This window comes from Orcinus orca, chromosome 12 (genome assembly GCF_937001465.1).
Source record: "Orcinus orca chromosome 12, mOrcOrc1.1, whole genome shotgun sequence".
In the NCBI taxonomy this organism is placed as follows: Eukaryota; Metazoa; Chordata; class Mammalia; order Artiodactyla; family Delphinidae; genus Orcinus; species Orcinus orca.
In genome coordinates, this window is record NC_064570.1 from 2,496,865 (window position 1) to 2,510,202 (window position 13,338).

General features: G+C 44.2%; 1 protein-coding gene across 3 annotated transcripts in view; it reads left to right on the forward strand.

The window, feature by feature from the left end:
* RPS6KA2 (ribosomal protein S6 kinase A2) overlaps window positions 1-13,338 on the forward strand; it is a 359,802-nt gene that overhangs the window by 111,203 nt on the left and 235,261 nt on the right. The gene's annotated exons all lie outside the window — the stretch shown is intronic.

Sequence of the window (13,338 nt, forward strand, 5' to 3'; positions counted from 1 at the left end):
TTTCCCCTTGTAAACGAAAATTCAGCCTGACAGATAAGGCTGAGCGCTGTTTTCTAAGGACCATCCTGCAGTAACTTCCTCCCAAGGCCAGCCCCTGATAACTGCTATCTGCAGACAGAATGGCAGCCTGTGGGAGATAAGATCTTCGCTGGTTCCCTTTGTGCCTGTAACTAAGGAAGCTCTTAAGGGGAAGTGAAGGTAGACTCATAAAGCTATTTTTGTCTTTGTAGAAAAGTGCCCAGTAAAACAGTCATGAGTGGAAAATCTCTGTTGAATGTACCTGCCTCAAGAACAAGCTAGTTACGGAAAGCACTGCCGGTGAAGTGTCTGGGGCATTTCCAGGACGCCGGTTTGTATTATTGGGACATTCTGGCGCTTACACAGATATGCTCTGTGTGTCCAGCGCGCCCACCCCCTTCCCCCCCACCCTGTTCTTGAACTTCCACCTTTGTCCCCCCTTTGTCTCTCCTCCCAGGCTTGGTCCATCCGCCCATTTTCTGTCCTGGAATTCCAGTCCCTCCCACTCACTGGGCCCTTCTCAGCTTATAAACAGTCTCCTTGTTCTCTTACTAATTTGCATAAGCTCTTTCGATGGTGCGTTAACTCTTTGTTATATACATGTTATGGATTTTTTTTTTGGCAGTTTGTTTCAATTTTGGTTGTGATATCCAAAAGTTTTAAATTTAGTCTTGATTTCATTTGAAAAGTTGCATGCATCAAAAGATGACATGAATGTTGTTTTATTTTAATACTTTGGTCTAAATTTGTCACATTTAGACTTATGATTTTTCTGGCATTTTAGGTTGTGAGTTGTATCCTAGGGATTTAACTAAGTTTTGCCAAATTGCTGACCTATTCTCTAATCACTTGTTATTATAACTTTTCTGTTCTGACTACAGATATCACTTATGTCCTAAACTCATATATACCTGCTCTGTTTTTGGATTTTTCTCCTACATTAGTCTGCCTCTTCATACTGTTTCTTCCAGCTTTATTCAGATATAATTGACAAATAAAATTATATAAATTTAAAGTGTACAATGTGTTGATTTGATACACATATTACAAGATGATTACCACCATAATGTTAGCTAACACCTTCGTCACTACTTATAATTCCCATTTCATTTTTGTGGTGAGAATATTTAAGTTCTACTCTTTTGGTAACTTCCAACATATAATACAGTATTATTAACCACAGTCACCATGCTGTACATTACAGCCCCAGAACTTATTCATCCTATAACTGATCTTTGTACCCTTAGACCAACACCTCCCCGTTTTCCCCAGCACCTGCCCCTGGTAGCCATCACTCTACTCTCTGTTTCTATGAGTTTGGCTTTTTTTAGATTCCACATATAAGTGATATCATACAATGTTTGTCTTTCTCTGCGTAGGACTTATTTCACTTAGCATAATGCCGCAAGGTCCATCCAATTTGTTGAAAATGGCAGAATGTCCTTCTGCCTCATGAATGAATAATGTGTATATCACACATCTTCTTTACTCATTAATCTGTTGATGGACGCTTAGGTCGGTTGGTTGTTTCCATGTCTTGGCTATTGTGAATAATATTGCAATGAACATGGGATTACAGATATCTCTTTGAGATCCTGTTTTCATTTCCTTTTGGACATATGACTAAAAATGGGATTCCTGGATCATGTGGTAGCTCTATTTTTAATTTTTTGAGAAACCTCCATACTGCTTTCCACAGTGGCTGCACCAGGTCACATTTCCACGTCCTTGACAACGCTTGTTATTTGATGTCTTTTTGGTGATGGCCGTTCTAACAGGTGTGAGGTGATGTCTCAGTGTCGTTTTGATTCGCATTTCCTTGACAGCCAGTAATGTGCAGCACCTTTTCATATACCTGTTGGCCATTTAGATGTCTTCTTTGAAAAAATGTTTATTCAGTTCTCTGTCCCTTTTAAATTAGATTTGTTTTTGCTGTTGAGTTGTATGAACTCCGTATATATTTTGGATAGTAACCTCTTATCAGATATATGGTTTGCAGATATTTTCTTCCATCCTGTATGTTGACTTTTCATTTTGTTGATGGTTTCCTTTGATGTGTAGAAGCTTTTTAGTTTGATGTATTCCCACTTAGTTTTTGCTTTTGTTGCCTGTGCCTTTGGTGTCATACCCAAAAATTTGTTGCCAATTTTCATACTATTTTTGATATTATATTTTACACTTGATCTTAGCCGAAAGGCCGAGAGATATCATATTTTAATATTTGCTAAGATAAGCTGCCTCTCATTCCTCTTCTTCTCCAGGAATTTCTGGGCTATTCTCACAGATTTAGTCTCCTAGATAAGTATAGTTCCTTTTATTTTATTTTTTTGTGTGATTTTTTTGTTGTTGAGATATAATTGACATATAACATTATATTAGTTTTAGGTGTACGACATAATGATTTGATATTTGTAAATATTGCAAAATGATCACCACAATAAATTTATTTAACATCTGTTGCCACATATAGTTACATATTTCTTTTCTGGTGATGAGAACTTTTTTAAAAAATGGTGAGTCATTTCTCTGTGCATTGATTAACCAGTTTGTGAAATACTAAAGTGCATAAGTAAATTTTGATCATAAAATTACCCCCACAAATATTCAGTCGTTGGTACCTACTATAAAAAGGTCAAATTATCTGTAGGACTCATTTTATTCCCGTGTCCTGCACTCTAGAAATAAAATTGGAGATTGAATGTCCTTGAGTTTATGATGGAGTATTTCACATGAAAGCTATGCTTTTTAAAGAATTTGTTTTGATGGGTGACAGACAAGTTGAATATTAAAGTGATTTTAATGTAATGATGTGACTGTGTTTTGTTTTTTTGTCTTTTGGAATGGTTTGTTGTTGAAGTCTAGTTGATTTACAGTGTTTCAAGTGTGCAGCAGTGAGACCTTCCGAGAACTCTCCTAGCAGCTGTCAGGTTATTAACTTATGATCTATAGTCGTGAGATGTGTGTTACATCCCCAAGTCCTATTTACCGTATAACTGGAGTTTGTACCCTTTGACCCCCTTGACTCACCCCACCCATACTCCTTTATAAAAGGCAGCTGGTGGGGCTGGTAGGGCTCCCTCGGCAGGGCTCACATGCCCACCTGAGAGCTGCGGGTCAGGAGGGTAGTTCACGCCCCGAACCCCTCCTCCTGAAGTGGAGTTCTGCCAGCTCACCTGAGCCCATGTGTGGAGCAGGGCACTGAGGAGCGTTGGCAGGGGCTCTGCTCACAGCTGCCTCCCTCACAAGGGTCCCTCCTACCCGTTCTCACTGTCCCCTTGCAGAGGCCGTTCCAGGGCTTCTCATGAACCACTGTGTTGATGTGGTTCGGTGTTTATGTCACCACGTCCCTAGGCTGGATCCAAAGCCAGAGAAGCACATGGCAGGACACGAGGCCAAGTGAGGGTGGCCGCCTCACACGTGCCCAGGGCAGCATGAGGCCTGGGCCCTCAGACCACAGAGGACAGTCTAGAACACGGGGTTCAACACATGGTGCTGAAGCCAAATTGTGCCTTCTGGCAAAACGTTGCCCAGGAACAGGTAATAGTGTCCTGGGTGTACCATCGTGAGGGACTACAGACTGGGTGACGTTGCAGGAATTGGGTCTCCCACAAGTCTGCAGCCGCACACTTGAAGCGTGTCAGCAGAGCTGGTTCCTCTCAGAGCTCTGAAGAAGACTCTGTGCCATGCTCTTCTCTTAGCTGCTAGAGTTGTGGGCAGTCCTTGGAGTCCTTGGCGTGTAGCCACATCACCCAATTTCTGTCTTGTCATCACAGGACCTTCTTTTCTCTGTGTGTCTCTGTCTTCTCGTCTTATGAGGACACCCATCATATCAGATGAGGGCCCCCCAATGGCCTCATTCTAGCTACTTACATCTGCAAAGACCCTATTTCCAAGTAAGGTCACATTCTCCGGTTCTGGGGTTTGGGATATCAACATATCTTTTGGGGGGACACAATTCAACCCATACTTTCTTTGTCCTCCTCCGTCCTCCATCTCATGGCTCTGTCTTCTTGAGACCTGAGCCTGCATTATGGGGCTCAGCTCTGAGTCACAGGCTTTTCTGTGAACCAAACGTGGTCCAGAGTGTTGCTTCCACGTGAGGTTGTGTCCATGTTTCAATCCAGTGGCACACCATCCAAACTCGAGTACCTTGCCTCCCTGCTCGCCCCCTGCAGGATGTTGGGGATATAACCTGTGTAGCCGTGTGGGGCTGGAACGACTGGACAGGTCAGGAAGAAAGGGTCCACCGTAGACGATTGAGCAGGGAATGGACACGGTGGGGCAGGTGTCAGGAAAACTAGCCCAGGAGAGCTCTTGAGATACTTGGGAGGGAGAGGCGGGGTCAGACCAGCTACCATGGGGGTTGAGGCATGAAGCAGTGAGGCTTGGGGCTGGGTGGCGGCCACAGTGATGGGGTTAATGTGGTGACAGCAGAGTGACTTTGTGGAAAACATCAACAGGATATAGGGACTAGTCGGCTGTGACGGGTGCACTGGTGAGCTGGTCACCATGACATCCATCACCTACGCAAGTAACATGGCCAAAACTGACCCTCGGGGAAAAAGGTCTTATTTATTTTTTGCCTCTGGTTTCACTCTGAATCTTTCATGAACCTCGGCGTGTCGTGGTTTTCACTTGCTCATGTAGTGAATCTGAACAAATGACTCATTGGGTCTGGAATAATCTCGCTTCTGGGACTCGTCATCCACTCCTTGTCTGTTCTTTTTGTGTTTTCAGCCACTCCTAGATATTCCTCTTCTTTGTTTTCCTTCTGTATCATGCATGAATGTTTTTATATTTCTGCTCAGGGCTATGACCCAGATATCTAGACATTTGTTGTTTAAAAGAACAGAGCAAAAAGCAGTAGCTGTTTTCTATATTTTTCTTGCACAATTCATCAATCAAGTATGATTTTTAAAAAAAACTCTTACCCTTACTTTCTCTTGTTGTGTTCTTCTAGTTTATAGGAATCCAACTGGCCACAAGGTCAATCTGTGGCTACAGGGTTCCTACACTTTGAAGGGGAAAAAATGTATTCTTAGACTAGGGTGGTGAGTAAAAGTCAGTGGTGGGAGAGTGTAGGTGGTGAGGCAGAGCGTCTGTGCAGGGAGATGTGATAGCCAGGGTGCTACAGGGGAAGGATGGAAACTCATCAAAAACTAAATTTGGGACCGAGCCCTGGAGAACGTGACCAATGATGCAGCTTTGGAGGAAAGACTGATCATTCCTAGTGATTTTATGACTGTGTTTTCATGATCTGTTCCTGTGGTTTTTGGCTTAATTCTAAATAAGCTGTCAGGAAGCCAGACCTCGTTCGTGGAGAGCCCTTTCTCTTCCCAGCAGAACCTTCACTCCCACCTGAGGGCAGCAGAGCAAGTAATTAAACACAAACAGCTGTTAAAGGAATAACTGCCAGGTGGAAGGTCTCAGATGGTCAGCTCCCAAATCTGCGTGCTGGTATGTTCTCATTAACCCACCTCCCTGAGATACTGAGTAGCTTACTTCCTTGCCAATAAAAGAAGAAAACTCGGGATAAACTTTATGTCTCGGTGGCCACATGTAGATCACGTTTGTCCATCCACAGAAATCATGACGACATATAGGATGAGGAATTGAGACGGTAGAGCCCTCTGGCTTCAGTAATTTTCTAGACACGTAGGGACACAGCACAGCTGTGGACCTTGGTGGGCCCACATGGAGACAGCACGGGGAGAGTAGTGGCCTCCCCAGGGCGTGTGGGGCTCATGCCAATGCTGCAGGCAAGCGGCGCGTCTCTCCCCACGCTCTCACGGCCCCTCTGGGGTCTCCTTTTACCACCAGACTGTAAGCTTAGCCCAGCTCCTGCTCATCGCAAAGACCCATAAATGCTTCTTAAATAAAGCCACATATATACCTACAGGACGGGTGTTAACTCTGGCCCCAAATCCCTAGTAGGCTTCTGTATCTTCTGACTCACGGTCATCCCCTCACAGTAGCAAGAAAAGAATCTTTAATCAGTACAGTCCTTACACCTGGACAAGAGGAGCCCTGGCCTGGGCCCTGAGGACTAGAAGCTCTGGCCTGCACTGGCCTTGCCCCTCACTAAAGGTGTGCTCCTGCAGATTCTCTTCCCCTCCCGTCTAGACTGTGCTCCAGGCGCCTGGGATCCAGAATTTCCTGCACCTGTGACCGCCAGGCCTCCTCCTTAAGCCTCTGTGGGACTCCTGTGGAGGTCCGTCCACCCCAGGGGTGGGCCACGCCAGCAGTGTGTCCATCCCCATGTCCATTCCATCCATGTTGTCAGATATGTGTGCTGAGTTGTCCCTAGGATTCCCCTGTTAACCCTTCCGTGTCTGCAGGGTCTGTAGTGATGTCCCTCGTTCATTCCTGGTATTTGTAATCTGTGTCTTCTCTTTCTTCTCTTATTTTCTGTTAGTGTTGTTAGAGATTTGTCAGTTTTATTGATCTTTTAAAAAACACAGTTCTTTGTTCCATTGATTTTCTCTTTCCAATTTCATTTATTTCTGTTCTTTCTTTCTGTTCATTGATTCACTCATTCATTTTCTTGTATTTATTTATGTCCTTCCCTGTGCTTGCTTTGGGCTTACGTTGGTCTTCTTTCTTTAGGTCTTTGAGATGAGCGTTTTCTATTGCTTAACTCTCCGTCTCACCCGCTCCTTCCTCTTTTCCCTTCATTCAGCTACTTGAGCTCAACCTGTGAATTTTTATTTTGGTTATTGTGCCTTTCAGATTCCAAATTTCCACTTAGTTCTTCTTTATATCTCCTGTTTCTTAGCTGAGACTTTCCATCTCTTTGCTGAAGTTTTCTATTTTTTTTTTTCATTTGTTTCCAGCCTGTTTGAAATTGCTTGTGGATGCATTTTTTTTCATGTCTGCTTTGAAATGTTTGTCAGGTAATTCTTAACATTTTTGTCATCTTGGTTTGACACCCACAGTTCTCTTTTTCACTCTGATTGAGATTTTTCTGGTTCTTGGTATGATGAGTGATTTTTTTATTGAAACCTGGACTTTTGGGGTATTTTGCCATGAAACTCTGGATCTCATCTAAGGCTCTTGTTTAACAGGCGTGCTCGAACACCACTCCAGCAGAGGAAGTGAGGGTCTACCTCATTACCACAGGGATGGGTGCAAGAATTCCAGGTTTTCATAGCCTGTACTGGTACCAAGGGGAAGGGTGTCAATACCACTGGGCAGTGGTTGGAGCCTTTGTGTCCACTGGGCATTGGTGGTGGTGTTGGGGCATCTTGTTCCAGCCTGGTGAGGGAGGACAATAGGCTTCTCACATGAGACAGCAGGCTTTTGTTGGGGCTTCCTGGGTTTTTTTGGTCTGTGCCCATTGCTATTTCTGGGTTACTGGTTTCTTCAGCTGCAAGTCTGAGATACACAAGGCAAAAAGCAAACCCAGGGAACTCATCACCACTGTGTCATTCCTCAGGGCCTGAAGTCTTCAGCTGAGGTCTTCTTCTCTCCCCCTTCCAGAGTCTTCTTATGTTTGTTGTATATGAAATGTCCAGGGTGTTCAGTTGTTCATAATGAGAAGAATAGGGAAAGGAGCATGAGTTCCATCTTCCTAGAAGTAGAAGACATAATATATATACTTCCAGGAAAAAATTAAAAGAGACGGTGTTGGACCCCCCCACACACACACGTGTGCAGGTGTGTGCATGTGCACCTTGTTTTACAAGACAGTATACTGAAGAATTCAGAACAAAGTGCATTCTGCTGGGGAAATGATCACAATACTGAAGGCAGTGTTTGCGAATATCTGTCCATTGTTATTGATTTAAAGCCCTGGCATGCTTCAGGGATTAAGGCTAAAGTTTTAGCTTTAATGCTCCAGATTTGAAATAGGGCTTAACATAAGCAAAACTGGACTGAACCTTGCAGATGTTCAGAGATTCAAGTTATACATTTTTCAGTTGACTTGCCCATGATGGTACCGAAGGAGCATCGTTACAGCAGTAAATCAAGAGATTGGTAAGGAAAGGAGAAGACATTGCATGGTGATTCTAGACATAAACGTGATTAAACTTAAGTTGCATTGATTTCATTAGTATTCCATGGGTATTTTGAACATTATACTGTCGATTCTAGTTAAATATAGAATATGGCGTCTATGAAAATTGAAGCCCTCTCAGATGTTTAAAGATGTCCTTCCATTTAGAAAATCATGGTTGTTCTGTAAATGATATGAACCTTTTTAACCCCTAATTTGCTTTCAGCTGTGTTGAGTCAGAGGCAGACGCAGAAACTGAAGTGTTTACTTGAAAAATACTTCTTGATGGTAATTAAATCCATCCTGGAGAATAGAGGCTATGTTTATACATCTATAAATCCAAGAGATGGTGGGGACCAGAAAGATTGCATACAGCTCACTGAAGAATGGACCAGGATTTGATTCATCCTTTCTTCTCTTTTGTTATTTGACATTTACTAATCCTCTCAACCCACCTCTACCTCAGGGTCTTCACCAATTTCATTGGAGATTCTGACTTTCCTGAGAACAAGGTGGTGTAAAGATTAGGAATGATTAGAAGTGGAATGTGAGGGACTTCTTTGGTGGTGCAGTGGTTAAGAACCCACATGCCAGTGCAGGGGACGCAGGTTCGAGCCCTGGTCCGGGAAGATCCCACATGCCTCAGAGCAACTAAGCCCATGCGCCACAATTACTGAGCCTGTGCTCTAGAGCCCACGAGCCACAACTACTGAGCCCACGAGCCACAACTACTGAGCCCGTGTGCCACAACTACTGAAGCCCGCATGCCTAAAAGCCCGTGCTCCGCAACAAGAGAAACCACTGCAATGAGAAGCCTGCGCACTGCAACGAAGACCCAATGCAGCCAAAAATAAATAAATAATTTTTAAAAAAAGAAATGGAATGTGATTTGAGATTAAGGTAGCGTACAAAGTTATCTTAAGTAGTTTCTTCTTCTCTGCATGTATTTATCCTTAAGTACATGTCCGTCTTTTTTTTTTTTTTTTGCGATATGCGGACCTCTCACTGCTGTGGCCTCTCCCGTTGCGGAGCACAGGCTCCGGACGCGCAGGCTCAGCAGTTGTGGCTCACGGGCACAGCCGCTCCGCGGCATGTGGGATCCTCCCGGACCGGGGCACGAACCCGTGTCCCCTGCATCGGCAGGCGGACTCTCAACCACTGTGCCACTAGGGAAGCCCCATGTCCGTCTTTATTTCTGGCTTCTGGGGCCATTGTTCTTATTCCTCCATCAATGAAAGTAGTGATTTGTTACATTTGTGCCCAGCTTGACGGCATCTCCACAGGCATCATCCCTGTGAGGACCCGGGGAGGTACGTATATGAATTATGCCCAGTTTAAGTAAGAGGTAACTGAGCCCCCGTTGGGATAAGTGATGTCCCAGGTGGCAGAGTCGGGGATGAGCCCTGTCCAGGCTCCCGGCTTGCACGTGTGTAACCCTGCTCCTCCTTTGCTTCTCTGACGGCTACACACTGTGCAGCTCATGACTGTCTCTTATTCCTCCTAGCTGTGTACATAATTAGCTCAGCTTAAGCCACAGAACTCAATACATTTTAATTTGGTGGTACAACTGATCATGTCTATTATTTCTTGCTCACGGAAACCAGTGGTGGGGACTTCAGTTTAGAAGTCACCTATTCCGATCACGTAGTGAAAATGTAAGTGTAAAGAATTCAGTTGTTTGGGAAAGTAAGCCATGGTGGTGAAACCTAAAGTAAGTTAACAGCTGTTAATCGTTAAGCTAGGGTCCCCGACCCACGGGCTGCAGACCGCGACCGGTCCGCAGCCTGTTGCGAACCGGGCTGCACGGCAGGAGGTGAGCGGCGAGCACGTGAGGGAAGCTTCACCTGCTTCCCCATCGCTCCCATCGCCACCTGAGCCACCCCACCCCACCGCCCCTGTCCGTGGAAGGATCGTCTTCCACCAAACCGGTCCCTGGTGCCAGAAGGGCTGGGGACCACTGATTTAAGCGGCAGCACAGGTCTGCCTGGTTCCCAGAGCACACTGCTGATCACAGGCGCCTCGGCTACGAGACGTCATCCAACATCTTCTGTATTCCTGGCTCCGAGCCAGAATCACAAGGCAGGAGAAACGGGAGCTGCAGGGAAGAGCCTTTGTTTACACCAGTTACTTTTTACCATCCTAACAAGCATCCTATTTACAGCATCCTAATAAAGGAGGCTGTTGGGTACAGCTCAGCTTTTGAGAGATGGAAATTTTCTGTGTAGAATCCAAGTGATTCAACTCTGTTATTTGATATCAAGCTTAGTCCTAGTATGTTTCCAACAGAATTAGTCATGACAAAAATATACTGAGTTAAATTAGTTTTTTTCCGGATCCAATAAAGAACACAAACATTTTAATGAACTAAATATGACTTTTAACTGTCAATACACAGATATAATTACACTAGGGAATATTTTCCTTTTTCTGTGATTGTGCAATATTAGCAAGAAAAATTCTCTTCTTTAAAGGTAATGAGCAGTAATAGGGACTCCCTGGCAGTCCAGTGGCTGAGACTCTGCACTCCCGATGTAGGGAGCACAGGTTTGATCCCTGGTTGGGGAACTAAGATCCCGCATGCCACACAGGGCAGCCAAAATAAATAAATAAAATATAATGAGCAATAATAATAATAGATAATTCTTTAGTCCACTTCTCAATCTAATTCCTCTTCACCTTTCTAGAATAACTCTCTCATAATTGCCCTTTTTCTTGTTAACACCTTTATTCTATATTTCTTCCATCATTTTAAATGTGCCCAGACATTCACTAACCTTTAGTATAAGTCAAGATAACTTGTAAATTTATTTATTTTTATTTATTTATTTTTATTTATTTATTTTTGGCTGCGTTGGGTCTTCATTGCTGCGCACGGACTTTCTCTAGTTGTGGTGAGCGGGGGCTACTCTTCATTGCGGTGCGCGGGCTTCTCATTGCAGTGGCTTCTCTTATTGTGGAGCACAGGCTCTAGATGCGCGGGCTTCAGTAGTTGTGGTACGCAGGCTCAGTAGTTGTAGTTCTCGGGCTCTAGAGCGCAGGCTCAGTAGTTGTGGTGCACGGGCTTAGTTGCTCCCCAGTATGTGGGATCTTCCCAGACCAGGGATCGAACCCGTGTCCCCTGCATTGGCAGGTGGATTCTTAACCACTGAGCCACCAGAGAAGACCTAAGTCAAGGTAATTTGAATTCTTCTGTTACCGCTAACCCAGCTTTGTTCCTTACCATGCCACTGAAATTGTTTCTAGAAGGCTACTGTTTACCTTTTTCTTAGTAAATCATCAATATTTCCTCATTAAGACTAATGCTGCATTTGGAAACTGATTATTCTCTTATTCCTGAGCTGTAGCTATCCAGGTGAGATGGAGCTGGGTTCTAGTCCTGCTGTCTGGTTTTAAGGAAGTCACCTCTCTATCTATGTAAAGAGGTGACACCGCCTACTTCAGTGTTACTGAGAACATTTTATAAGATGATAGATGTCAAGCCCTAACCACAAGGTAGATACCTAGTAGATGCTAGGTTTCTTTCTCTTTTCCTACTAATTCTCTTCCCTAAGCATCCTTTATTCTAGACTTTTCTGGATAATTTTCCTCTTCCCAATCACTGATTATGGGTATCTTGGACTTGTTTTATTTTGACCCTATTTCCAAATAAAGGCCTGTTCACAGGCCCTGGTGATGCGGGGGCATGTGCATGGCGGGTTACTTGCTCGCCAGCTCTTGGTGCTATCGTTCTTTTAAAATTTTATATAATAGTTGTAAAGTGACATCTCCTCATTTTATTTTATTTTTCTCATCATGTTTAATGAGTTGAGAGTGTCTTCATATACTTTCCAGTCATGTAGATTTCTCTTGCTCCAAACTGCTTTCAAAATTTTCCTATGTTTTGATTGGGTTCCTGTCTTTTCTCATTGATAAGTACATTAACCATGTGATTATTGATACAGAAAAAGCAGTTGATGAAATTTCAACACAGAAGTTTGATAAAAACTTTGTTTATTGTAGTCATAGAGAAATACTATTGATTTTTAAGCAGATTTTATATCCCTCAGTCTCTTGGAACTTTCATTAGTTTTAAGTCCCTCTGTTCTGTCGGGATTTCTATGGTTAGGATTGTGTCATCTGCCAATAAGGATATTCTTTCACCTTCCCCCTTCCAAACCGTGTGCCACTCGTTTCTTTCCTACCTCCTCTCCCCCTTTTTCTCCCCTTCTCCCGCTCCTTCCTCCCCTCCTCCTCCCTCCCCTCCTCCTCCCTCCCCTCCCCTCCCTCCCCTCCCCCTCCCCTCCCTCCCCTCCCCCTCCCTCCCCTCCCCTCCCCCTCCTCCCTCTCCTTCTTTTATCTCACTGCATTGGTAAGGACCTTTGTTTAACAGTTGTGATGTTAAGGAAGAATCCTTGCTTCTGATTTTAAGTTTTCTCCACTAAGTGTGATATTTGCTAAATGTTTTGGGAATGTGGCCTTTACCACATTGAAGACATTTTCTTCCACTCCCAGTTTTCTGGAAGAGTTTAGACGGGGGTTGGTGATGTGCTCAGTCTGGTGTCTCTTCAGGGTCACTTTGGCCATTGCATGTGGAGGGTCCAGAGAGGGGCTGCTGCGGTGGCCCAAGTCCAAGACTGCAGCCTGCGTCAGGAGGGTGGGTGGCGGTGGAGACAAAGAGAAGTGAGTCATTTGAGAACTGCTTAAAGGGAGATTAATGGGACTTGGTGATAGACAGGATGTGGGGAAGGAGGAACAGGGAATGTCAGAGCTGACTGCCAGCTCTTGGCTTGCTCAGCTGGGTGGACACCACTGTTGGGGTAGGGAACACGGCAAGAGGTACTGACTGCACAAGGTGACATTGACGTGTTTTCGAGGTAGTCACAGTAGGATGCTGAGTAGATACAGGATCCAGGGGCCTGGAGCGCAGAAGAGGGATCTGGTTCAGTCTAGACTCGAACCTCATTGAAAGCTAATGGATATGGGCCGCTAGGAAACCAGTGTGAACTTCAGCATTTTAGATGTTCCAGAGGGGCAGAACGGAACAGCAGAAACAGAAGCAATAATCAGAGACATAGCTGAAAATAACTATCTGGGAAAAGATCAGAATACCCAGTTTAAAGAGGTGTTGCAGGGGAAATTGAAGAGGCTCCCATTCAGGCAGAAAGTTTTGTTCCTAAGGGCTAAACATTACATCACCAATTATAGCAATTGTACCTAAGTGTCTAGGTAAGTGAATAATTATAAACTCCTCAACGTTTTAGTAACAACCGTGAACTATGAAGAAACTAATATATTTTAAGTACATGAATTATAACTCCGTACATCCACCACCGTAACTGGATTAA